At 40.8% G+C, this 23,255-nt stretch overlaps 1 long non-coding RNA gene across 2 annotated transcripts in view; it reads right to left on the minus strand.

The window, feature by feature from the left end:
- LOC108281418 overlaps nucleotides 1-23,255 on the minus strand; it is a 47,649-nt gene that overhangs the window by 1,608 nt on the left and 22,786 nt on the right. For both annotated transcript variants that reach the window (XR_005195234.1, XR_001815984.2), the window contains 2 exons: nucleotides 18,537-18,701; nucleotides 17,185-17,332 (listed from right to left, as the gene is read on the minus strand). This is a non-coding gene — a long non-coding RNA (uncharacterized LOC108281418). The remainder of the gene's footprint in view (nucleotides 1-17,184; nucleotides 17,333-18,536; nucleotides 18,702-23,255) is intronic.

Here is a 23,255-nt window from a genome sequence, read left to right on the forward strand (position 1 = left end):
AAAAAAAAAAAATGAAAGAAATAACACCAAAAAGTTATTTTAAATGCTCAGGGCACAAAATAGTTAAGTTTCTTGTTTTAAAGAGCTCAAGAAAGTAAAGAACATAAGAGGAAACACAGCACTGATAGGAATTATATAAACAGATGAACTTCTTTCTCCATAATAAAATTCATGAACATTCATGTATGCATTATCAAGATTTTGCCATTCCCTTGTGGTTTTTTTTTTTGGCATTCATTCTCTAGCCTATATAGTTAACTCTTTTTCTAACTAACTCACTCACTTTATTCTTTCATTCATTCATTTATCTAGCCATCTGTCGGATGTTTATTCAGTCTTTTCCATGCACTGGGTACCAAGGAGGGTAATGGAGGATTAAGAATAAAGAAATACTGTCTCCTGCCGTATGTGTGATGGAAGTTAGTATGCTCAAAAGGCAATTTTCCCCTTCGGATCCCCTTCAGACTCACTCCATTGCCTGTGAATGGTCCTGTGCAATAGAGAGACCTCTTTCAGCCCTCTGGCATGTGGCATTGCCCTACTGCAGGGAGTTGCCTATCTCTGATTTAGGACTAGAAGTGGAGGTCCCGAAGATGAGAAACTGTGAAGAACAGAGGACACTAGATATGTTACTGTCTGTCTGATTGAAGCAAATTCTAGCTCAGGAACCCCCTGGGAGGTTCTAAGACTTCAATATCTTATGGGATTTTGGAAACATCTAAGTTTTCTGCAACTGATAAAACCATCCGGATCCCTTAAGATTTCCCTTCCACCCACTGGGAGGCACTAAACTAAGGATAGGGTAGATGCCTGGGGCAATATTTATTTCCAACCCCACTCAAGAGCTAATCTCTGCTACTGGATGCCTGAAACCACATGCCTGATTCCAGCCTTTGGCTTGACTGAAGGATCGTAATGAACCTTTCCAGCACATTTCTCTGTATACTGGAGAACCAGTGATGAGCATTACTATTGAAACATCTCTAAAACTGCCCGTACTTTTTTTCTGTATGACATCTCTTTTTGTTTGGTTGTTTTCTTTTTAATTTTATTTTGCTAAAATTAATAGTGAGATAGGTTTACATTCTCACAAAATATAATACAGGCAATGAAGAGATAGTCTAGGAGCCTTTCTTAAGGCCCCTATTACACACAGCCCCCAGGTACTGGGACCCCTTAGACCATCTCGTTTTTAGGAGGTGTTCCCAATCACTTACAATGGCCTTTGTCAAAATTGCTCCCTATAGTGACAGCCGATGTCCTAAGCAGATGTCTATGTCTGAAGCAACTGGTCCTTGTAACGGGTATCCAATTATCATGAGGCTCCAGGAAGACACATATGGATGTGATGAGAAGGATAATGGAATGGGACCCAGAAGACACCCCACAGCCACTATCACCATTTGTTCTGTCCATTTCTATGCCCATATTTCCTCCTCTGCAAAATAAATAGTTCAGACTAGAAGAGGCCTCAGGCCCTATCGACCTTGGACAAGTTATGACCTTCTGAGTACTGTAAGTGTTATCTGCTTTGGCAGTTTGCACTAAGAATTGGACTTCAGTTTTTGTGCTCAGTTTTTGTGGCATGTGCCTACAAAGCACAAAAGCCTTGGGTTCTCTGGACTTCGGAAGTGGAAGAGTTAGACAGCAATCCCAGCCCAGTCTCAGGGAGAGACACAGAAGCAACTCTGTGAAAGGGTACTTCAGTCTCTATGAGAGCCAGTCTGTGCCCTGGCAGAGAAGATGGCTTGGGGAAGGGAGGCACATCCAAGAGCTCTAAAGCCTGGGCAGAATACCCCATGGACCCACAATCCCACATACCTGCAAATGGAGAGAAGAGGACAGGTAGTCGCAGTGTGAATATTTGGTATCCAGAGTCTTATTTGACCTTAAAAATTTGGAAGTATGTGGGACCTGGAAATGCTAATACCCAGAGGCCGTGCAGTGTAGTGGAAAGAGAACTGGCTTTGGAATCAGAAATTCTGGTTTGACTCTCACCTCTGCCCTTACTAGCTACGTGACTTGGAGCAGGTCTCCTAACCCTGCTGAGTGTGGGTTTTCTTGTCTGTCCAACGAGGAGCATTAGGTCATTCCTGATGATCTCATAGGGCTGATCTTTCTTGGTTACTTTTCCTGCACACAGTGTACAAACCCCCGTGATGCCTTAGTCACAGTCTAACAACAATATTAAGGAAGAACAATGAAAAAGATAATTTTTGTGGAGAATACAACATTGATCATTATTGCTACTCACTGTTACATTCTTAATACATACCAGGCACTCTGCTAAGGACTCCAGAAACATTAATTAATCACCCGAGGTCACATGGCTGGTAAATCACATGGCAGGACTTAACTCTGAAAGCTCTGACTCCAGAACCAAGGTCTTCACTCAGTGCTTGCTTCATTCCTCCTGACCCAACAACCAGGTTTCTTCCAGACCTGGCTCACAGAGAGTGAGAAAGATGTACTGGCTTGTCTATTCACATATTAACAAACAAACAAACAAATAATTAAGTGATCAGTCACATTCTTTAAAAGAGTCAAACACAGCAACTTTGAAAAATCATATGTTAAAAGACATTTATGGATCAGATTAAATAAATAAATGTATGAAAAAATGTGATTATATTTTCACTAACAGCTAACCAACTTTGCTAATTGCCTATGTAAGACTTTTTCTTAGGCTTCTAACAAATTATTTGTCCCACCCATCCACCCAGCTAAAAAACAAAGTACTGAACGCCTTCTCTGTGCCAAATACCCATGAAGTGCTCAGATTTCATGGTGATGGAGGTGTTTCTACCCTCAAGCATCAGTCTAACAGAAGATACTGACAGAAAAACAATTGAGTATGAAAGGGCTTTGATAGGGGCATAAACAGGGTACAAAGGACAGATAGAAAATAAGAAGTTAAGTCAGTCTGAATATGCCAGAGAAACTTTCTCAGAAAAGGTGACAGCTAGGTTGAGTGGCAGTCAAACTGTTGGAAGGAAGGGACGTGGACAGGAGAGAAGGGGAAGGACTTTTGGGAAGCAGAAGTGTCTTATGCGATGGATAAAGAGGCAAGAGAAGTGTGACCCACCCAGGGAGCCACAAGAAGTTCACTGTGGCTGAAACGGAGGGACTAAGGACTGGAGAGGTGACAGCTGAAATGGAGGCCATATTGGGCAGGGCCATATATGTACTGCAAAGGAGTTTGAACTGTATTGTAATCACACCGAGAATTAATTGAAGGGTTCAAGTCAGGGCCTAAGGAATGGGTCAGAATCCCATTTGTGTGTTATGAAGATGATTCTGGCCACAGCAGGGAGAATGGATCTGTGAGGGAAAAGGGGGTGGCTAAGAGAACACAGGACTACTTCAGCTAGCAGATGAAGATGACCACCCAGGTGGCATCAGTGAGAATGGAGAGAAGTAGATATTGCTTGAACGTTGAGCAGAATGAGGCAGGTTTAGCAACTGAATGAAGGTAGAGTGAGGGAGGGCACGGTCTGAAGGATGTTGTGTCCGCTGGTCCCCTCAGTCCCTGAGTAAAAGGATTGATTTGTTTTGTTCCAGGTTCTCTTCTGGTTCAGATGACATGGCTCTGTGTCCCCCAATTTTTGATCCATCAACTCATACTTTTTGCCCCATATTTCCTTCCATTTCCCAGTACAATAACTAGGGCAATGGGAACTGCTGTATCAAAGCCAAAACTTTCAGTGGTTTGACACAATAAAAGCATATTTCTTGATCATGTAAGAGTCTTTTCTCAGTGAGTAGCTTTCTTTCAGTTTAGAAAGGATGCTTCCTTCTATTGCATGGTTTGCCATTTCCTAGGGCCTGAGTTCTCAGCATTTAGATGGTAGAGGGGCAAGGGTGGAGAAAGTATCCTTTTTACTTAAAAACCCACCTACACCTCCATTAATAAGAACTTCTCACATGGCCATATTTAAAGGAACAGTTATATTCCTACATACTCACATGAGGGAGGGAGCAGGAAATTTTGCTAAACACCCAACCACCCAGCATCCGTAGGTTTTAGTGGTGAGAGTGGGCATCCCTGTTTGGTGCCAGTTCTCAGGGGGTATGCTTTCAACTTTTCCCCATTCAGTATTATGTTGGCTGTGTGTTTGTCATAGATGGCTTTTATGGCATTACGGTATATCCCTTCTATGCTGATTTTGCTGAGGGTTTTAATTATAAAGAGATGCTGGATTTTGTCAAATGCTTTTTCTGCATCTATTGAGATGATCATGTGATTTTTGGTTTTAAAGCTGTTTACGTAGTGTATCGCATTTATTAACTTGCATATGTTAAAGCATCCCTGGTATGAAACCCACTTGATCATATTTTTTTGATATGCTGTTGGATTTGGTTAGCTAGTATTTTGTTAAGAATTTTTGCATCTCTATCTGTCAGGGATATTGGTCTGTAGTTTTCTTTTTTTCTATCTCCTTTCTTGGTTTTGGTATTAGAGTGATACTGCTTTCACAGAGTGATATGGGTTTCATAGAATGATTTAGGGAGGATTCTCTTCTATCCTGTGGAATAGTGTCAATAGGAATGTCTGACAGAATTCAGCAGTGAATTCTTCTTGTCCTAGACTTTTTTTGTTGGCAATTTTCTTATTACCATTTCAATTTTGCTGCTTGTTATTCGTCTGTTCAGCATTTCTATTTCTTCCTGGTTTAATCTAGAAGGTTTGTATATTTCCAAGAATTTATCCATCTTCTCTAGGTTTTTGAGTTTATAGGTACAAAGGTGTTCATAGCAGCCTTGACTAATCTTTTGTATTTCTGTGGTATCAGTTGTAATATCGCCCATTTCGTTTCTAATTGAGCTTATTAGGGTCTTCGCTCTTCTTTACTTAATTTCGCTAATGGTCTATCAATTTTATTTATCTTTTCAAATAATCGGCTTTTTGTTTCATTTATCTTTTGTTTTCTTTTTTGTTTCGATTTTATTTAGTTCTGCTCTGATCTTTGTTATTTCTTTTCCTCTACTGGGTGTGAGTTGGGTTTGTTCTTGTTTACCTAGTTCCTTGAGGTGCAACCTTAGATTGTCTACATGTGCTCTTTCAGACTTTTTCATGTAGGCATTTAAGCCTATGAACTTTCCTTTTAGCACCTCCTTAGCCGTATCCCAGAGGTTTTGATTGGTTGTATCACTATTATTGTTCAGTAAAATTTTTTTTTAATTTTCATCTTGATTTCATTTTTGACCCAATGGCTATTCAGGAGTAGGTTATTTAATTTCCATGTATTTGTGTAGTTTTGAATGTTCCTTTAGGAATTGATTTCTAGTTTTATTTCACTGTCATCTGAGGGAGTACTTGATATAATTTCAATTTTTAAAAAGTTATTGAAACTTATTTTGTGGCCTACCATATGGTATATCTTGGAGAGTGTTCGAGAGTGTTCCATGTGCTGATAAAAAGAATGTATATTCTGCATTTGTTGGGTAGACTGTTCTGTAAATATCTATTAAGTTCCTTTGTTCTAGGGTATAGTTTAAATCCATTGTTTCTTTGTTGACTTTCTCTCTTGATGACCTGTCTTGTGCTAACAGTGGAGTATTAAAGTCCTCCACTGTTCTTGTGTTGCTATTTCCTTTCTTATGTCTCACAGTAATTTCTTAAATAAAATTGGGTGCTCCAATATTGGGTGCATATATATTTAGGATTGTGATATTTTCCTGTTGGACATTATATAATGTCCCTCTTTGTCTTTTTCAACTGCTGTCACTTCAGGTCTCTTAGCCATGGATACCAGCACTTGCTCTGTTTTGTCTGATATAAGAATAGCTATTCCTGCTCCCTTTTGGTGTCCATTTGCACGGAATATCTTTTTCCACCCCTTTACTTTAAGTTTATGTGAGTCTTTGTGTGTTAGGTGAATCTCTTGAAGAAAGCAGATACTTGGTTGGTGAATTCTTATTCATTCTGCCATTCCGTATCTTTTAAGTGGAGGATTTAGACCGTTTACATTCAACATTATTAGTATTGAGACATGAAGCACTATTCTATTAATCATACTATTTGCTGCCTTAATACTTTGGGTTTTTAAAAATTTATTGTGTTATTGTTTTATAAGTCCTGTGAGATTTATGCCTTAAGGAGGTTCTATTTTGATGTATTTCAAGGATTTGTTTCATGATTTAGAGCTCCTTTTAGCAGTTCTTTAGTGTTGGCTTGGTAGTGGCAAATACTCTCAGCAATTTTTGTCTGAAAAAGATTGTATCTTTCCTTCACTTATGAAACTTAGTTTCACTGGATACAAAATTCTTGGCTGATAATTGTTTTGTTTAAAGAGGCTGAAGATAGGGCCCCAGTCCCTTCTAGTTTGTAGGGTTTTGGCTGAGAAGTCTGCTATTAACCTGATAAGTTTTCCTTTATAGGTTACCTAGTGCTTTTGCCTCACAGCTCTTAAGATTCTTTCCTCATCTTGACTTTAGGTAACCTGATGACTATGTGCCTAGGTGATGGTCTTTTTGTGATAACTTTCTTGGGTGTTCTTAGAGCTTCTTGTATTTGGATGTGCAGATTTTTAGCAATGCTGGGGAAGTTTTTTTTGATTATGCCCTTAAATACATTTTCCAAACTTTTAGATTTCCCTTCTTCCTCAGGAATATTAATTATTCTTAGGTTTGGTCATTTAACATAATCCCAAACTTCTTGGAGGCTTTGCTCATTTTTTGATTATTTTTTCTGTGTCTTTGTTGGATTGGGTTAATTCAAAAATCTTTTCTTTGAGCTCTGAAGCTCTTTCTTCTGCTTGCTTGATTCAATTGCTGAGACTTTTCAGTGTATTTTGCATTTCTATAAGCATGTCCTTTATTTCCAGAAGTTGCTATTGATTTTTATTTATGCTATTTCACTGAAATCTATTTCACTGAAATTTTTTTCCTTTGCATCTTGCATCATTTAAAAAAATTTCATTAAGTTGGACTTCATCTTTCTGTGGTGCCTCCTTGATTAGCTTACTAATTGACCTTCTGGATTCTTTTTTGGGCAATTCAGAGATTCCTTCTTGGTTTGGATCCATTACTGGTGAGCTAGGGTGATCTTTTGGGGGTGGTAAAGAACTTTGTTTTGTCATATTACCAGAATTGTTTTTCTTGTTCCTTCTCATTAAGGTAGACTATGTCAGAGGGAAGACCTGGGGCTCAAGGGCCACTGTTCAGGTTCTTTTGTCCCATCAGGTACTCCCTTGGTATAGTGCTCCCCCCTCCTTCCCTAGGGATGGGGTTTTATGAGAGCCAAACTGCAGTGATTATTATTCCTCTTCTGGATCTAGCCACCCAGCAGAGTTACCTGGCTCCAGGCCTAGGGGGTGTCTACGCAGAGTCCTGTGATGTGAACCATCTTCTGGTTTCTTAGCCATGGATACCAGCACTTGCTCTGGTGGAGGTGGCAGGGGAGTGAAATGGACTCTGTGAGGGTTCTTAGTTGTAGTTCTGTTTGTTGCACTAGTTTTGTGCTGTTTGGCTTCCTGCGCAGAGGCGGAGGATCAAGAGAGCATCAGCTGTAGTAGTATAGGGATGGTCAGGCAGTGGGCAGGGCCCTAGAGCTCTTTGTCTTTGGCCACCAGGGCAGGTAGAGAACAACCATCAGGTGAGGGCAGGGTTAGGTGTGTCTGAGCTCAGACTCTCCTTGGGTGGGGCTTGCTGTGGCTTCTGTGGGGTATTGGGGATTGAGGGTGTGGTTCTCAGGCCAATGAAGTTATGTTCTCAGGGGGATTATGGCTGTGTCTTGCATGTCACCAGTGAAGCGGAGGAAAGCCTACAGGCCTCACCCAGCTGCTATGCAGCCCAAAATGCCAGTCTCATTCCCACCATGCCCCCTCCCCAACATCACCAGGTTTGTTTCCAGGCAGCAGATGAGCAAGGCTGAGAACTTGCCCCAGGCTGCCAACCTTCAGGCTGTGAAAGCAAGCGGGGCTTTCAGGTTTTGCACCTCCTGCCTGCCATGGCTTCTGTGCTGTGTCTGCACTCCAGATTCATCCTCTCCCCCACGTTATGTCCAGGAAACTTTGCATTCAGTTGAAATTGTTACAAAGTTCAGCTGGAAGTTTCCTTCTCTCTGTGTTTTTTTCCCAGTTCCTCTGGAAGCCCTCCCCAAGGACATCTGTGAGACAAAGTCAGAAATGGCTTCCTTGGGGACTGTGAGAGCCCACAGGGCTTTTCCTGCTGCTTCTACTCCTGTATTTCACCTGTCTCAGCTCCAGGGATGGTCAAATCCTTCTCCCATGATCTGGACCTTCAGCTTCCCTGGTGAGGGTGTATGTCTGGGAACAGAAGATTCCCCTTTCACACTTTGGGGACTCACAGTTTTTGGGCTGTCTCCCAGGCCTGCAGGAGCAATCCACTCCCTTCAAAGGGTCTGTGGATTCTCTCGGCTTTCCTGGTACATACCTGCAGTAGTCATTTGAGCAAAAGTTCATGATGTGATTCTCCACATAGTGCTCTGTCTCTCCAAGTGGGAGTGCCGGCTTTCTCTAGTTAGGCTAGCAGTGAAGTTGTCATGTGGACACACTCAGGACCTCTGGTTAGCCAAGATGTTTCAGACAGTGAAATTAGCTATTGTTTTCTCCTTCCTTGGATCAGATTATTCTGCCAGGAGTTGCTATAATGGCTTGAGTTGGTTGGCCTCTAGCCAGGAGGTGACACTTTCAAGAAAGAACCAACTAAGGTAGTCACAGGGAGATCTAAGCTTTCCCTAAGTTGGCCAGGGTAAGTCTTTTGGTTTCTCAGGCAATGGGCTGGGCCATAAAGCTCCAAAGAGTTTCTATCTTTTGTGTTCAGTTACCAGGGCAGGTAGAAACTTACCATGAGGTGGGGGCAAGGCTAGGCAGGTCTGTGCTCTGACTCTCCTAGGGCAGGGTTTGCCACGGTCACTCTTGAGGGTGGAGGATGGTTCTCAAACCAATGTTATATTCAAGAGGGGATTTTGGCTGCCTCTGCCGTGTCATATAGTTCACCAGGGAAGTGGGGGATAGCCAGAAGTGAGAGGCTTTACCCAGCTCCCACGCAGTTGGCGAGGCCTGTCTCACTCCTGCAGTGCCCCACTCAAACCTTGCTCCAGGCTGTGAGCTTCCCCACTGAGAAGGCAAGCACAGTTTTTGGACCTCATCCCTCCCATCTGCCCACTCTGTTGGCAGCAGTTCCTGCACCCTTATCTCCAGAAGTTCATGTTCATCCTCTGGATTCTGCTCAAGAAAATTTGTGCCCAGTCAAAAGTATTACTAATTTCAGTTGGAAGCTTCTTTTTCCTTTTGACACCTCCCTAATTCCACTGGCTGCTTTCCCTGTGAGTCCCTGTGAGATATAGTCAGTGATGGCTTTCCTGAGTTTCAGCTGGAGACTGGGAGTGCCTTTTAGGCCCTGCTTCTACTTTCTTTTTTTCACTCTGTTGCCCAGGCTGGAGTGCAGTGGTGCGAACTTGGCTCACTGCTACCCCTACCCCCACCTCCCAAGTTCAAGTTATTCCCCTGGCTCAGTCTCTAGAGTAGCTGGGATCACAGGCATCTGCCATCACACCACCACATCTGGCTAATGTTCGTATTTTTAGTAGAGACAGGGTTTTACCATGTTAGCCAGGCTGGTCTTAAACTCCTGACCTCAGATGATCCACCCACCTCTGCCTCTACTTTTGTATTTCATGAGGTTCCCTAATCTGTGTCAGCTTTAGGTAAGGTTAACGTCTTCTCCTGTGATCTAGATTTTCAGATTCCCCAGTTCCATCTTTCACACTTTGGGAACTCACAGTTTTTTGTCTGTCCCATGGAATTTGCAGTGGCCTACTGCTTCTTTGAACTGATCTGTGAATTCTTTCAGTTTTCCTGGTACATTCCTGTGGTGGTTCCTGGAGCAACAGTTCATGATGTGAGTTTTTACACTGTTCTGTCCATCCAGTGGGAGCTGCACATTAGCCCTGTCTCCTATCTGACATCTTGTCTCCTCACCCTTTGTCTATTTTTAATTTTTTAATTATTGAGTTAAGAGCTCTTTATCCCTTATCAGATATATGATTTGTGAATATTTTCTACTATTTGAGGATTATTTTTTAACTTTCTGATATGGTTCAGGTTTGTCCCAACCCAATTCTCATCTTGAATTATAGCTCTCATAATTCCCATGTGTTGTGGGAGGGACCCATTGGGAGATACTTGAATCATGGTGCAGTTTACCTCACACTGTTCTTGTGGTAGTGAATAAGTTTTATGAGATCTGATGGTTTTACAAGAAAAAACACCTTTCACTTGGCTCTCACTCTTCTCTTGTCTGCCATCATGTGAGATGTGCCTTTTATCTTCCTCCATGATTGTGAGACCTCCCCAGCCATGTGGACCTGTAAGTCCATTAAATCTCTTTCCTTTGTGGATTGCCCAGTCTTGGGTATGTCTTTATCAGCAGCATGAAAATGAACTAATACGCTTTCTTAATGGTGTCCCTGGTGGCTCAAAAACATTTCCTTTTAACTTTAAAGTTCTGAGGTACGTGTGCAGGATGTGCAGGTTCGTTATATAGATAAATGTGGTTTGCTGCCCATCACCTAAGTATTAAGGCCAGCATGCATTAGCTATTTTTCCTGATGCTGTCTCTTCCCTGCCACCTCCACAAGATGTCCCAGTGTGTGTTGTTACTCTCCCTGTGTCCATGTGTTCTCATTGTTCAGCTCCCACTTATGAGTGAGAACATGCGGTGTTTGGTTTTCTGTTCCTGCATTAGTTTGCTGAGGATAATGGCTTCAAGCTCCATCTATGTTGTTGCAAAGGACATGAATGTTTTCCTTTTTGTGGCTGCATAGTATTCTATGGTGTAATTATACTACATTTTCTTTATCCAGTCTATTATTGATGGGCATTTGTGTTGATTCCATGTTTTTGTTATTGCGAATAATGCAATGAACATACACATGCATGTATTTTATAATAGAATAATTTATATTTCTTTGGGTATATACCAAGTAATGGGATTGCTGGGTCAAATGATATTTCTGGTTCTAGGTCTTTGAGGAATTGTCACGCTGTCTTCTAAAATGGCTGAACTAATTTGCATTTCCACCAACTGTAAAAGCATTCTTATCTATTCATAGCCTCATCAGCATCTGTTGCTTCTTGACTTTTTAATAATTGCCATTCTGACTGGCATGAGATGGTGTCTCACTGTGGTTTTGATTTGCATTTCTCTAGCAATCAGTGATGCTGAGCTTTTTTCATATGTTTGTTGGCTGCATAAATGTCTTCTTTTTGGAAGGGTCTGTTCATGTCCTTTGCCTACTTTTTAATGGGGTTGTTAATTATTACTAAAAATATAATTTTATATCTTAAATGAGCTGAGAGAAGAAAAGCAAGCAAGCATATATTTTGGGGGATTATATTCACCAGCTAATTTGCCATTTCTTATTCTCTTCATCTTTTCCTGTAGTTTTCAGTGAGCATATGGTGTCCTTTCCTTGCGACAATACAGCTTTGTCCACCTACCTCCTTTTTGCTGTTATGATCAAGTATATTTCTACATGTTATAAGTCCCGAAATATAATTACACACATATTACTTTATACCATTTTTTAAGTAAGTTAAGAAAAAGGAGAAGAAATATGCATTTATGCTATCTTTTATAACTACATAATCACCTCTGTTAGTGCTTTGTTTCTTTTTTTTTTTTGGGGGGGGGGATGGAGTTTCGCTCTTGTTACCCAGGCTGGAGTACAATGGCGCGATCTCGGCTCACCGCAACCTCCGCCTCCTGGGTTCAGGCAATTCTCCTGCCTCAGCCTCCTCAGTAGCTGGGATGACAGGCACGCGCCACCATGCCCAGCTAATTTTTTGTATTTTTAGTAGAGACGGGGTTTCACCGTGTTGACCAGGATGGCCTCGATCTCTTGACCTCGTGATCCACCCGCCTCGGCCTCCCAAAGTGCTGGGATTACAGGCTTGAGCCACCGCACCCGGCCCTGTTTCTTTACTTAGATTTAAATTATTGTCTGCAGTCACTTGCTTTTGGCCTGAATAACTTCCTTTGCCATTTTCTGTAAGGCCATTTCTGTACTGTAGCAACTTTAGATACTAATTATTTTCCTTTTTCCATGCTTGTTCATGTTACTTGCTTATTTATTTAGTAACCTGGTTAGAATATTTGAGTACGTCCATTTCCCATGCAGCGTGAAGCCTCTGATATTCTTGAGAGGGTTCAGTCTTGAGCATGGGCATAGCCATCCTGGGATGACTGGTTTTGGCAGGTCTCTCTTTGTCTCTATTTCTTATCTGTCTTCTAAACTGTATGTCTCTGTAGCATCACATCCAGCTGTTAGGCTTCATTAATTGCTGGCTGATTACTCCATTTCTTAAAAATAATGTGGTAGTGCATACATTGCTCCACTCTGATCTAATTAAATTTAGGTGTCCTGACAGGGTCGGGCTTTGAGGTTTTCTCTGACCACAGGAGGAGTCATCTTAGAGTTATCTCCTCACCTCATTCTTTCTGGTAATCCAGGGGACTTATAGTTTTGCTTGTTGCTCTCATGGAGTTACCAGCCTCCTCTTTAATTGCTTATCACCAAAATCTCCATCGTCCTTGAGAGTTCCTTTAGGATTGAATTTACTCACACTTTGTTCCAGATCAATTCAATTGGGGGAAGAAGCTTCTACATCTTGTTATTTTAACTTGCCTCTTCATCTGGCAAAATCTCTGAACTACTACTCTGGAGATGACAGCAGGCAAAATCACTCACTTCTCAAGGAATATTGCTGATCCTTCTTTTGTTTTTCAGAGCCAAGGAAATGTATTTTGAACTATTTATGGCCTTTAATAATTGAATAAGGTAGTACACTCCTGTGAGCAAGATTTGGAACGTTTGTTTTTCTCTGCCTGGTTCCCATACAATTTGGAAACTATCTGTGAGTATTCTTATGGCAATATCGTTGTTTGCATCAGTGGAATAAGAATCCATTTTTCTTTTGCAACAGGACACAATTGGAAAAAGTGGTTATTTTACCAAGTCTGTAATTGGAAGGACATGCTTCTCTTTAAGGGGTTAGTCTCAATTTGCAGAGCTGGTAAAAGCCCCATGGGGAGACTGGCCTCATACCCACATCTACAAATTCCCTGTACAGGATTCCCAGCCTGTGGTCAGTAAAGAATGTCACTTTCTAACAGGTCCGGGAACTCCAACTTGATCTTGGGACCTTAAGATGTCAGGATCACCCAGCTCACAGGTATTTGAGGATAAACCCATGGCTGGGCTGGGCTTTAAAAATCTTGACTGAGATCCTTTGGAGAATAGAGTTCCATCAAAGCCAATCTAAAAGGCTTATGTAGAAATAATTGTGCTTGCTGCACTTTATGCAAATAACCAGGACAAGTATAAAACTAGTCTATTTTGCAAACCACTCAGCCCTATCACAATTTGTTTTAACAAAACTGAGGACTGGAGAGAAAGAAATTATGTTCCAAAACTTATCATACATTTGTCATTAAATTCTAAATTCACTAGTTGTTTTTAAGTTTTTGCCTACATTTTAGACAAATCCTGCTTGTTCCTGTGAACCAACCAGCAATCTCTGACTGCAGTTCAGAAAAAAACAAGAAAAATGGGTAGTGTAAAAATCTGGATCAGTATTCTAGTTCTGAGCAATTATCCTGCAAATTCTGCGAAGTGATTGGAATAAATAGGATGCCTATCACTCTGAGGTTTCTTTTTTAGGAAAGTAAGACCAAGAAAGCTAACCAAAGCCAAGCACCATGCACTCAAATCGTACAAGCATAACTGTAGCCACCACTTATCTGGGTGTATCACAAGACATCCTTTTCTTACCCTTGTTGGAGGTCTCATTTCCATAACTTCACCTTAGCATTTGGCTTATGATAAGGAGTCCATTCAATGCCCCTAAGATACATTTTTGTTCTAAACTTAATTCCAAGCTTTGGGTCAAAGCCCTAGGAAAGAGAACTGGATCTAAGGAATCCAAAGGCAGATGACAACAGAGGTCAAAAGACACAGCACAAGTGAGTATGGCGAATTCCTGCCGATTAAGTCAAGCCCAACCTTCCTGTTTCATGGATAAAGCCCACATTAGTATCCACGGCATAAATGAGGTCTAGGGAACTCCAAGGCTACTGACAGAAGGGGAGATAGGGCATATGTTGGTAAGAGCAGACAATTCCAACCCCTAGAGCCCTCTGCTGCATGGGTGCAAGCCACTTTGGTACTCATGGTGGCACCAGCTCAGGTCACCAGGACTTGGGGATATAAGGACAGAAGAGGAAAAGAGGATGCTCTTCCTTCTCTCCCTCACTTATCCTGTGTACCTGCTAGGAAGAGAATGGAACTAGGGATGCCTGCTCCTCTCTCTCTAGTTGGGTAGCCATTCAGCTTCAGTCTGTAACCCTTTCAAATTCATCCTGAACAAATGGGACTCCTTTGAAAAAAACAAAAAAAACCTTATTTTTTTGTTTCTCCTCCTTGGTTCTCTCTTCACAGAGAGGTAATTGTGTCTCTCTATGACAGGACACCCCCCTCAGATGCATCCTCTAAACTGGAAAGAGTTTATCCCCCAAACCTTAAACTGGTTGGCTTAGGATCAGGTTCAGAGGAATAGAAACCAGAAGCCCAACATGTCAGCAAAAGGGTAAAGTTTTTTTTTTTTTAACCAGTCAGTCTTTTGGCCTCCCTCTCCCTGTGCAAACTCATAAAAGGCCTAAGAATTTTTGAGCTGTCCTTACTCCTCCCCTTGTTTTGTTTTGATACATGTTTTCTAATAACCCCATTTGTCTGATCTTGACTTTAGGCCATTGAATTCCAAACTGTCACGTAGTCAGAGCCTCTGATAGATGGCCCTTTCTGCTAGGAACCCTTTGATAGGCCTCTGAGGGAGCTCTGACTGCCATTTTTCCAAACAGCACTCCCTGTCAGCAGGAAGCAGTTAAGACTGGTCTTGGTCCTAACCTTACTCTAAGGGCAGTTAGATGTCCTTCTTAAGAGAGGGGAATGAGACAGCAAGGTGGAAGGGGGCCCCCAGAGAAATTCCAACCAGCCTGCACACTGGGAGAAATGTGCACTGGGATAGAGCCACAGAAGTTCACTTCATTTGCAGTGGGGAGGAGGCTGGCACCTCCTCTTCCTGTGTGAAAACTGGGATTCAAGCTGTGGGACTCTGGCATTGCAGAGGATCCCTGCTTCATTCTTAGTTCCCCTTTTCACTCATCTAAACTCTCCTTTACTCACCCTTTAACCCTTCCAGGAGGCTAAATTTTTGTGGCTGTGGAATGAACAAGAATTCCATTGTGATGGTTAATACTTAGTATCAACTTGATTGTATGAAAGATACGAAGTATTGATCCCAGGTGCGTCTGTGAGGGTGTTGCCAAAAAAAATTAACATTTGAGTCAGTGGGCTGGGAAAGCCTTAATCTGGGTGGGCACCATCTAATCAGCTGTCAGCACAGCTAGAATATAAAGCAGGCAGAAAAATGTGATAAGGCTAGACTGGCCTACCCTCCCACACTACATCTTTCTCCTGCGCTGGATGCTTCCTGCCCTGGAACGTCAGACTCCAAGTCCTTCAGTTTTGGGACTCAGACTGGCTCTTCTTGATCCTCAGCTTAGAGATGGCCTATTGTGGCATCTCGTGATCGTGTGAGTTAATACTTATTAACATCCCATATATATATTTATATCCTATTAGTTCTGCCCCTCTAGAGAACCTTAACTAATAATACACCTACCTTTAACTGAACTAAGGAAAAGTCCCACAACAATATGTTTTGCAAATATTTTCCCCCCATTCTGGAGACTGTCTTGTCATTTTGTTGGTTATTTCCTTTGCCGTGCAGAAGCTTTTTAGTTTGATGTAGGCCCATTTGTTTATTTTTGCTTTGTTGTCTGTGCTTTTGGTATGCTATCCAAAAAATTACTGCCACGGCAGTGTCAAGGTGCTTCTCCCTGTTTGTTTTTTTCTAGGAGTTTTATGGCTTAAGATCTTATATTTAAGTCTTTGATCTAGTTTAATTTTTATATATAGTATAATATAAGGATCTGATACTTTTTTAATTTTTGCATCTGGATATCCAGTCTACCCTACACCATTTATTGAAGAAACTTCCCTTTCCTCATTGTGTATTTTGGTGTACTAGTCTAATATTAGCTGACCGTATAGATTTTCTTGAATAAATATGTATTCATTTGCTATATGCCCTTAGGAAATTTACAGAGACTTTAAATAGGTGCTAGTTTTTAAAAATAATTTTCACCAGTTAAAGCTGTTTTGTATGGGAGCAGCTTTGAGCTCCTCATACTGTCATTCTAGAGTCATATCTCTCCAATTATCTTTAGATGAAACTTAACTGATTAGGGTAAAAGAAACAAATTAATGTAAATGCAAAGAGAACAAACCTGAAGTCTAACTAATCTGGTTATTAATGGTAATTATTATTTACAGATAGATTTATTTGTAGTTCATTAACTGCAAACTTGCTTCATTTGTGTGCTGTAACTAATTAATCAGAAAACTGCATTGAGTGATGGGACTCTAATGTGGTTTGACTTTTTAAATAAATTTCAAGATATGAATATCAAATTTCAGTGGAGCATTAAATAAGCACTTCAGTGGATTGAAAAATTGGTGATTATATACATTTCTCTATAAGGCAAATGCTTCAGTATCTTAAGTGTCAGTGTGCCTATACACCCAGGTTTTAATATGCCTGCACCATACCATATGTTATGTGTGCAAAACTAGCACAATAAGAAATTATATTATTTTATAGAGCACACAGCCTCTGGTTTAATTAACCAAGAAATATTTTTAGAGTGCCCACTGCCTAGAAAGTCACTGTGCTAAAAGATATAGATAGCTCAATAAATGTAGTACCAGACACCTATCTCCAAGAAGCTAATTATTGAACCGGTAATATATTCTCTAAACACATTAAAAATAACTTCTAAGATATAATAGTTTAAAAACAGATGAGTGGTGAGGATGGATTAAGATGAAGGTGAGGCCTTTAATAGTTGAAGTATTTTCTGTTAGATCACTGGTTTGGTGGGGTACAGTGGGGAAGGTTTGCTTCTGCTCCATGTAGTGTTATCTGGGGAGTGGTAGGTAGAGGATGATGATTAATTGAAAGCTGGAGAATTTGCTTCCAACACAGCTCCCTCATGTAACTATTTAAAATTACTAAGGAAATTATTGGATTCTACCTGGATCTTGATTTGTTTAGATGCTCCTGTGGTCCACGAAGGGAGAGTCTCAGATTTTGCATCATCTTATCTGTATGTAATCTGAATCCAGATACTTCCAGAACGGAGAAAGTAGTTTTCTTTTTCTGTCTCCTTGAGAATAATCCACCTAGGAAATTAAGAGAAAGCTGAGTAGTTCCTGGCTTCAAGCAAATTAAAGTAGGGCTGAGGGGGGCAGCCAAAATTATGGCAGTGAGTGGAAATTTGCTTAGGAATTACAGTAATTTCCTCCAAAGAACTATGTGGCTTTATTCATAGTCACCTATTGGGTGCCAAAGCTGCTTGAGACTGTAGAGGCCATATTGGACTATGCTGATGATTTGCCTCAAAAAAAGCATTTGAAGCCAATGGGTTGCATTGATAGGAGAGAAGGCAAGGGGTGTCAGGAAGGTAATTTAGGTGAAAGCTACCACTTCTGAGAGCAATCACTGCTAAAGAGAGTTCCTCCTATAGAAAGCTCCAGGGTATAGCCTCCAGTGGGAACCAACTTTAGCTCCTGACCATCAGTAGTAATGGAAGAAGTCTCAGCAGGACTAAAGATCCTACTATCTTGGCTGGAAATGTCAGCAGGAACTGCTGTGAGCCCCTGAAGGGAAACTATCAGAGAAGGTAAATTTGGATTAAAAAATAGGGAACATTCTTTGGAAGTCAGTGGTCCAACCTTCCCTCCTAGTGAGCACTGACCTTAACATTGATAGGAAGAATAGATTGACATTTAATAGACTTCAGTCAAAAATCATATAGCACAGTGGAAAGAGCATGAGCCTTGGGGACTGTTTGACATGGTTTTCATCCACGTTCTCCCACTTACTTGTTTGTGCCCATTGGTGATTGGTATCATTTCTTGTCATCCACTTAAAAAAATAATAGGGTGCTACAGAGAGGGCTGAATGAGATAATACATGCAATAGAAACTGGTACATTGCAGGTACTCAAAATATAATAGCCAATATTGTTCTTTCCTATGTGAAGTAGAAACTGATGAAACTCCAAGGCCTCTAGCCAATTATTGAGCCTTTGAATTATGTCCTGCCTCTTGTATTCTTATAGAAATTATCTAGGGGAATGTAGTATGGGAAAATTATTAAATAAGTACCAGAAGCAGGCCCTGTGCCTGTGAAAGCCAGCACACTATTACATGGAAATGGACTGGCAATCAGTCCTAGCAGTTTCATGAGCTCTAGAGACCAGCATTCCCCTTCTACTTATTTCCAGTGATAACTGCAGGAGACATCATTATTATACTGGTAAAAGAGCTGTAGTCACAAAAGATTTGGTTTCTGGAAAAAATTTTCAACTTAAGTTTCCCTCACCTCATGTATAAAAGATGCAAGCCAAAATTCTCTTTTAAAAATCCACCACTTGTTTTATTTCTTCTTGCCCAGCTCTATGAATAATAGCTAGATGTTTTGGGTATCACTTTGCAATTCAAAATCTGAGCCTTTCAAGGATGCTTCTTGATTTGATGTTCCAGGTGGCTGAAGAGGAAATGGACTTTAAGTGATTGTTCATGGGTTTGAAAGATCATGATCTATTTCCTGCAGTAGGTTTAATGTGCACCTGAAATTTAGCCCTCACATTTTTCTGATTATGGATACAAATCCTATGACAGTGGCACGTAGCTCATTGTCATGCATATCCAACGTTCAATCTAGGCAGGGCTCAAAGCTGATGGGCACTTCTGTGATTGGCATTTCAGAGTTGCATTTATTTCGGTCCTACACTGCCTTTCTTACTTAACTCCAGCATCAAAGGAATTTGAACAATTTGGCTGGTGGGCACAAGGGAAGGTTATGCCTTACTGTATATATAATCATTTATATTTAGTTCTCTCAAAATATGTCATTCTTTCACAACTCAAATTTTGCATGATTTATTTATAGAAGATAAAGAAACTGACATATTTCAAGAAAATACTGCAAGAATTATGGATGTGAGCATCTGAAGCATCAATATGCATTAAAAATCCATAAAGTTTCTAGAGATACTGCTATTTTTGGTGTAGCATCAAATCATTGTTCTAATAAACATTTTTGAACATTATGAAATATTATTTGCATCTAGAGTTTGGTGCAGATAACAATATAATTAAAATGTTTTATATATATCATTTATACACTCAATCTCAATGAAGTAAATTTATTTTATTATATATCCTTTTTTTAAATTTCAATAGGTTTTTGGGAAATAGGTGGTGTTTGGTTACGTAAGTTATTTAATGGTGATTTCTGAGATTTTGGTGCACCCATCACCCAAGCAGTGTACACTCTACCCAATGTGTGATCTTCTATTCCTCATCCCCTCCCACCCTTTCCCCCGAGCGCCCAAAGACCATTGTATCATTCTTACGCCTTTGAGTCCTCATAGCTTAGCTCCCACTTATGAGTAGGAACATACGATGCTTGGTTTTGTATTTCTGAGTTACTGCACTTAGAATAATGGTCTCCAGCTCCATAACAAAGTAATTCAGATGTTTGTTTAACTACAAAATATTTATTAAGAGTCTATTTTGGGTTGAGGATCCAAGATGGCTGAATAGGAACAGCTCTGGATTGCAGTTTCCAGTGAAAACGCAGAGGGTGAGTGATCACCGCATTTCCAAACGAATTTTTACCACCCACAGACCAGGAGATTCCCAGGTGGAAAAGCACCATGAGTCTCCAGAACAGCTGTTTCAGCCGGCGCAGTGGGTCTCTGCACAAAAACTCACACAAATCTGGGCACCGTTTCAACTGGTGACTGGAACACCTGGGAGACAGTGTCACCCATTCAACTGAAAAAAGGGGACTGAAACAGGAAACCAGGTGATCTGGCTCAGCTGCTCCTACCCCACAAAGACCAGTAATCTGAAACACTCTGGATTGAGAATTTCACAGTAAGCACAGCTGGACCCGGGATGATCCAGCTCTGTGGGGGGAATGGCGTCTGCCATTACCGAGGCAGTCCACCACTACTGAGGCAGTCCGCCATTACTGAGGCAGTCCACCATCAAAGAGACAGTCCACCATTAAAGAGACAGTCCACCATTATTGAGGCAGACTGCCATTACTGAGGCAGTTCTAACTATTCCCCTATAAACAAAATGGCAAAGAAGCTCACATGGCACCTAGGGAGAGCTCATAGCAGCTCAGCAATGCCTCTGCTGGCAGACTGTGACTAGGCTACCATCCTCGCTGGGCTGGGCATCTCTGAAAAAAGGCATCGGAATGACAGGAACTTTGAAATAAAGCCCCACCTTCCAGGGACAGAGCACCTGGAAAAAAAAAGGCAGTGATGAGTTCTGCTACTAAAGACTTAAAAGTACCTGCCAGCAGCTCTGAACAGAACAACAGAGCTCACAGTTCAGCACTTGAGCTCCTGTAAGGGACAGACTGTCTCCTCAAGCAGCTCCCCAAGGCCCATATAACCAAACGGACACCTCATAAAGGAGAGCTTAGGCTGACATCTGGTGGGTATCCTTCTGGGACAAAGATAACAGAAGAAGAAACTGGCAGCAAACCTTACTGTTCTGCCGCCACTGCAGGTGATTTCCAGGTAAGCAGGGTCTGGAGTGAACCTACAGCAGTCCTACAGCAGGGGGGCCTGAATGTTAGAAGGAAAACTAAGAAACAGAAAAAATAACTTCACCGGCCACAAAAAGGACGTCCACTCAGAGACTCCATATGAAAGTCACCAACCACAAAGACCACAGGTAGATAAATCCACAAATATGGGAAGAAACCAGAGCAAAAAGGAAAACCAAAATGCCTCTCTTCCTCTAAGGAATCACAACTCCTCACCAGCAAAGGAACAAGCCTGGATGGAGAATGAGTCTGATGAATTGACAGACACAGGCTTCAGAAGGTGGGTAATAACAAACTTCTCTGAGCTAAAAGATCATGTTCTAATCCAAGGCAAAGAAACTAAGAACATTGAAAAAAGGTTTGATGAAATGCTAACAAGAATAACCAGCTTACAGAGGAATATAAATGAATTGATGGAGCTAAAAAACACAACACGAGAACTTGGTGAGGCAGACACAAGTTTCAATAGCCAAAGTGACCAAGCAGAAGAAAGGATATCAGAGATTGAGATCAACTCAATGAAATAAAACGAGAAGGCAAGATTAGAAAAAAAAAGAGTAAAAATAAATGAACAAAGCCTCCAAGAAATATGGGATTATGTGAAAAGACCTAATCTACATTTGATAGGTGTACCTGAATATGATGGAGAGAATGAATCCAAGCTGGAAAACACTCTTCAGGATATTACCCAGGAGAGCTTTCCCAACCTAGCAAGGCAGGCCACCATTCAAGTCCAAGAAATACAGAGAACACCACAAAGGTATTCCTCAACAAGAACAACTCCAAGGCACATAATCATCAGATTCACTGGGGTGGAAATGAAGGAAAAATGCTAAGCACAGTAAGAGAGAAAGGTCAGGTTACCCACAAAGGGAAGCCCATCAGACTCACAGTGGATCTTTCAGCAGAAACCCTACAAGCCAGAAGAGAGTGGGGGCCAATATTCAGCATCCTTAAAGAAAAGAACTTTCAACCTAGAATTTCGTATTCAGCCAAACTAAGCTTCATAAGTGAAGGAGAAATAAAATCCTTTATGAACAAGCAATTGCTCAGAGATTTCATCACCACCAGGCCTGCTTTACAAGAGCTCCTGAAAGAAGCACTAAACATAGATAGGAACAACCAGTACCGGCCACTCCAAAAACGTACCAAATGGTAAAGAGCATTGATACTATGAAAAAAAAAAGAATCAACTAACAGGCAAAACATCCAGTTCGCATCAAAATGGCAGGATCAAATTTACACATAACAATATTAACCTTAAATGTAAATGGGCTAAATGCCCCAGTCAAAAGACAAAGACTGACAAATTGGATAAAAAGTCAAGACCCATTGGTGTACTGTATTCAGGAAACCCATCTCATGTGCAAGGACACACATAGGCTCAAAATAAAGGGATGGAGGAAGATTTATCAGACAAATGGAGAGCAAAAAAAAAAGCAGGAGTTGCAATCCTAGTCTCTGATAAAATAGACTTTAAACCAACAAAGATCAAAAGAGACGAAAAAGGGCATTACATAACAGTAAAAGGAACAATGTATCAAGAAGAGCTAACAATCCTAAATATACATGCACGCAATACAGGAACACCCAGGTGCATAAGGCAAGTTCTTAATGACCTACAGAGAGACTTAGACTCCCACACAATAATAGTGGGAGACTTTAACACTCCACTGTCAATATTAGACAGATCAACAAGACAGAAAATTAACAAGAATACCCAGGACGTGAACTCAGACCCAGACCAAGAAAACCTAATAGACATTGGCAGAACTCTCCACCCTAGATCCACAGAATATACATTCTTCTCAGCACCACATCACACCTACTCGAAAATTGACCACATAATTGGAAATCACTGCTCAGCAAATGCAAAAGAATGGAAATCATAACAGTCTCTCAGACCACAGTGCAATCAAATTAGCACTCAGAATTCAGAAACTAAGAACCACACAACTTCATGGAAACTGAACAACTGGCTCTTGAATGTTGACTGGATAAACAATGAAATGAAGGCAGAAATAAAGATGTTCTTTGAAATCAATGATAAAAGAGACACAATGTACCAGAATCTCTGGGACACACTTAAAGCAGCATCTAGAGGAAAATTTATAGCAATAAATGCCCACATGAGAAGCAAGGAAAGATCAAAGATCGACACCCTATCATCAAAATTGAAAGAGTTAGAGGAGCAAGATCAAAAAAACTCAAATGCTAGCAGAAGACAAGAAATAACTAAGATCAGAGCAGAACTGAAGGAGATAGAGACACAAAAAACCCTTCAAAAAATCAATAAATCCAGGAGCTGGCTTTTTGAAAAGATAAAACAGACTGTTAGCCAGATTAATAAAAAAGAAAAGGGATAAGAATCAAATAGATACAATCAAAAATGATAAAGGGGATATCACCACAGAAATACAAACCACAATCAGAGATTACTACAAACATCTCTATGCACATAAATAAACC

This window comes from Cebus imitator, unplaced genomic scaffold (assembly GCF_001604975.1).
Source record: "Cebus imitator isolate Cc_AM_T3 unplaced genomic scaffold, Cebus_imitator-1.0 Scaffold227, whole genome shotgun sequence".
Lineage (NCBI taxonomy): Eukaryota > Metazoa > Chordata > Mammalia > Primates > Cebidae > Cebus > Cebus imitator.